Source organism: Vicia villosa, linkage group LG7 (assembly GCF_029867415.1).
Source record: "Vicia villosa cultivar HV-30 ecotype Madison, WI linkage group LG7, Vvil1.0, whole genome shotgun sequence".
NCBI lineage: Eukaryota > Viridiplantae > Streptophyta > Magnoliopsida > Fabales > Fabaceae > Vicia > Vicia villosa.
The window spans coordinates 56,524,505-56,529,600 of NC_081186.1; positions in this window are offsets into that span (position 1 = coordinate 56,524,505).

Sequence of the window (5,096 nt, forward strand, 5' to 3'; positions counted from 1 at the left end):
ATATGATTCAAATAATCCTTATGCCAAGTTTAAAGCTCTAATTCAAAAGATTGACCACTCAATTGCTCAGAAAATCAATAATCGACTAGTTGACCTAAAAGTCAACTGTGGTCAAAGTACAGTCAAAACTCCTGATTTTTTTTGTCAACATCCTCATTTTGAAGTATCATTCACCATTTGATCAAATATTGATCATGGTTCATCAAGGAAAGATCAGAAATCAACAAATTCAAAAGTTTCTAAATTAGGGTTTTTATAGGAGAAAGTCAACTGAACTTTGACCAGCTATAAATTTCACATGGAACATCACCTAATTGATTCAATTTCAAGACAAGTTCTTAACCTAATTCTCACTCTTATAAATACTCCAAGCCATTCATGCAGTAGGGGACAAAATTTGGTGAAGAGCATAAGGATTCGAAACTTCCAAAAATTCTCAAAAGACTAGGGCAAGTCGTAAAACCAGTGGCAGCCACTTTCAGGTAATCTCACACATACATTCTTGTTCCCGAGACATTCAAGGTGAGGTATATGTTTGTATCTATGGCCAAACGCACTTGATTCGTATGCTTCATGATCTCATATGAATAGGTTTGGCCCTTCGTTTGCTAGGTTTGACGTAAGAATATAGAGACACCATTCTTAGGGCATAAAGGTTGAGTTGCTTCGTACTCATACTTGCAGGCCCTTACCGCCCAAACGGAGACCACCATTAGATTCATAAGGGTGTTTTACATCAATCTGGGCACTAACTTGTTTTGGCTAACGTTATTTTGGGGAGTGTTCAACTTGTTTCAGGATTCGGAGGTTTATTCGCAGCTAATCCCGTAGCAAAAGGCGAAAGAAAATCCGCAGGAAATTAAGAGGAAAAAGACGAACAGTACCACGCGCGTGGCTTCTCTCCATTCGCCGGTCAACAGGGTTGATTCCCCCTACACACGCGTGGCCCGATCCCATTCGACGGTCCACCATTCCAACCTCTCTCCCCACGCGTGGAAGCATCTCAATGGCCAGTAAAAAATGCAATGCTCTCTCTCACTCATTCATTGGCTGGCGCGTGCAGACATGGGGCCCAGCTCTTGATTCTTTGACTCTTTCCATTCACTCGATTGTATAATATTTATTTCACTTTTGCCATGTATATATTGACTAACAAACATAGTACAATTAGCAGAGCATCTCTTTGTTATACCACAAGATCCAGGTTCGAACCTGGTTGAAGACAATATTTTTTACAAAGACTTCACACGAGATCCAATGCAGCGCTGTCCACAGGAGCTCACTATGCACGCTCATCATGCAACCACAAGATCGCCACTCAGATTGATCACACACACGTGGAAACGCACGCCTACCATGCACCTCCAGGATCTCACCGCACCAAATTCCAGCGCCCTCAGCCAGGTTTTTTTATTATTATTTATTTTCTATTTTATTCTGTTTGTTTCTTAAAAAAACCTTTATTTGTTTTTTTTCAACCAAAGTTTTTTTATTATTTTTTTAATTAAACTAATTGTTTTTTTTATTAAATTAGATAATTAATTTTATTTTAATTAATTAGGATAGTTAGTTAATTTATTTATTTAATTAAAATTTAAATTTAGATCATATAATTTTTATTAATTAGATTTTAATTTAGGCTTAGTAATTAATTTTATGACACGTTTGGTAGGTGTTGTCCGTCAACTAGGATTTTACCCTTAGGTTTTTTAGCCATTAACTTTCAAGGGTTTAGGCTTACCCTTTTGTAATCAAATTGAATTTTCTTTCAAGGCGCAATTTCTCTTCTCACCTCATGCTCTATGATTGTCGCATGCCTTTAATTTTAATTATCTATTTAAATTTCATTTTATTTGCATTTATTTTATTTTATTTAAAGTTATCTGCCTTTATTTAATTTTTTGCTTTTATTTAATTTCTGCTTTAAATATCTTGCTTTATTTTTGCCTTTTTATATTCGTGCCCATTTCTTCCTCTATAATGTATCTGCCCCAAAGCCTTGTAAAAAGATTTATATTCTTGCCCTTTATTTTTTGCCCACAGGTGTTCATTGTAATAGTATAGGACCTTTAAACTCTGCTTTTAATTTCTGTATCTTTTAAACTGCGTGGTTAGTAATTTAGGGAGTGGCAAGATCAATTGAACATAGCTCACCTAATTCGAGATAACATAACTGAATTCAACTCACGTGATTGCTACACACACTCACCTTTAAGGTAACCACTCTTACGCTTCCTTCTCGATCAAATAGTCAAGTCCCTTCGAGCGTAGGGATACCTTAGCACATGCTGCCTACGAATTCAAATCATCATAGTCCCTTCGATAAAAGATCATAGTCCCTTCGAGTTGCCTCCGAATAAAATGATCTCGTCCCTCGATGTTACCTCGATAAATGATGATAGTCCCTTCGATTGCTAAGGTATCTTTACATGTTGCCTAAATGACTATTATATCCTTCCCTTAGACTACCTGCCCTCTTAATGGTAAGGACAGTCTTGTGGCGAACGATTATTCTCGATGACCCGATACATTCAATAAAAGGACTTCCTACCCTCTTATGGTATGGATAGCCCTGAAAAGCTAAAAGAACAAATTTCTAATTTAAGGGTAATTACCTTTTAATTGCTTGCTCAATATTCAAATCTCAAAAATTCAAATTACTTTTCACACTTCTTTTCAAACAATTTCAAAGGCTACACTTATTTACAAGTTAAAGTCCTTTTTCAAATATTTTTTCTATTCACACACTACACTTCAAATATTTTGAAAACAAAAGTGAGCTAAGCAATTAAGAGCCCATGGATAACCATGGATACAAAGGGTGCTTACACCTTCCCTTTGTATAACCTACCCCCCGAACTCAAAATCTTTCAAAGGTCTTTCCTGTTCTTTTTGCCTTTCCTAATAGGATAAAATAAAAGTCGGTGGCGACTCTTGCTTACCGCGACAGTTTTTAAAAGTCAGTTCACCGTATTACAGAACTGGCGACTCTGCTGGGGACGCTTTCGATTAAAAAGAGGGGTTACCTTAAAGTTTAGTATCACTTTAATTGTTTGATTTGTCTGCTTTATTTTTCAGGGTTGTTTTGGGAAAACTGAAGGACGAATCCTACTCCCGGATTCAAGAACACCTAAGATAGGAGCGACATAGTCATGGAGACCTCCCTTGTGCATGCTTGGGATTGGTCAAAATGAAGTTCGCGCTTGAGTTAGGCCTCCACTGGTTATTGTGTACCTCTTTTGCATGAGAGAGGTTTATGCATGTATCTTTGGGTGCGTCGGAGCTCAAGGACCTTTAGTCATATTTAACCCATCTTAACTTTTAGGAACATAGTGGGAGGGCTATTCTTGGTGCATGCCAAGTTATGGTCGCGACCCGATACTACAACTCAGATAGGTTTCTTCCTAAAGTATCATTGCGTGGTACGCAAGTACCATGTTCGAGGGTGCTTTAGAAGGGGCTGACAATTCTGAGTCACTGGTAGAACCCGTTGCTGAAATCTCTTTATCCATAGAAGTACCTTTGGGAAGGGTAGCTACCCGGTCATACTTCATGCAAGCCTTTAAACTTAGGACTCTTGTGTGACTTGTTTATTATCTAACCCTTTGATTTCCTTGCAGGTTTTGCTTGTAGGACATTTCGTCCTTATAACCTTATGCTTTACTTAATGCATTACATGTGCATGACATCATTACATCATAACATATCATATTAAATAAACCTTTCAAGGATCTTAGGGATTTAGGGCGCACAATTTCAGGTGCTCTTATCAAGGACGGAATTCCTATCTAGGGGCAAGAGGATTTACTTTCCTCTGGCCATTTGTCTTCCAAATCAAAGACACCGTACCTATCAAGGGGCAAAAGGATTTATTTTCCTTTGGCCATATATCTTCCAACTCAAAGACACAGTACCTATCAAGGGGCAAGAGGATTTACTTTCCTCTAGCCATGTACTTTCAAATTCAGAGGTATCCCGAATCAGAGGTGATGACCCACTCAATATGGTGAGCTTGATTCCCATAGAAGAACATCCAAGAATCAGAGTTCTTCAGACGTAGATGCGACCAAATCATTTTCTGACGTTGCTAACTTAATTTCCTAAAAGATCCTTGAAAGCATTGCATCTACATTCATAAACATTGCTTACCAGGTTTCCGCAATAGGCTTCCCATTCTCTCTCGCTGTTTATTTCAACATAAATGGATCTCGAGAAATCAGTCAAAATATTCAGGCTCAGAATATCCGGTTCGAAGTTTTGATTCTGAACTTGGCCAAGGGGCAAGACGAGTTGAAAAACCTTGTTAACCCAGAAGAAAAAGGATCAGCATATGCAGCAAAGTTTACTCCATTGCACAAGCCATTGTTTCAAATTCTGCAACAACTGCTCTATCAGAACTTGATAACCCTATTGCCTCCATATTCAGTCCCTGCCAATCCTGCTCCAGGGTACAAGTACAATATAGGATGTGCTTATCATTCAAATAGTCTTGGTCACGATACCGAAGATTGTGGACCATTGAAGCATAGGGTTCAAGATTTAATCGATGACAAGATTACTGATTTCAATTCACCCGAGGAACCTCATGTAACTGATGTTGTGCACAATCAGAAGAGTCGAAATGAACGCAACTAATTTATGGGGGCAATTCTGATCTCTACACCAGCTCCACAACAACGACGCAAGCCATATGCACCTAAGCGTCAATTCACCGAGATCAATATGTCATTGGCTCACGCATTACAACATCTATTGAAGATCGAATTGATTACTCTGAGGGACCCTTCTAAGAATCCTAACACCTACCCTCCTGGCTATAAACCCAATGCGAGGTGCGCGTACCATTCTAATAGTCCTGGACATTACACAAACAATTGTTGGACATTGAAGAATAAGATTCAAGATCTGATCAATGACGGAGAAATCAAATCCAACCCTCTTGAAACTCCTGTGGTGATCACCGCTCCCATGCCTAGTCATGATAAGACTAATTGACAGCTAGACGGGCAAACTTTTGGATCATTAGATCTACTTTCGTTTGCAAGTCTCTTTCCTGTTTGTTTAAACATTTGACTCATGATAGACATTATCTGTTT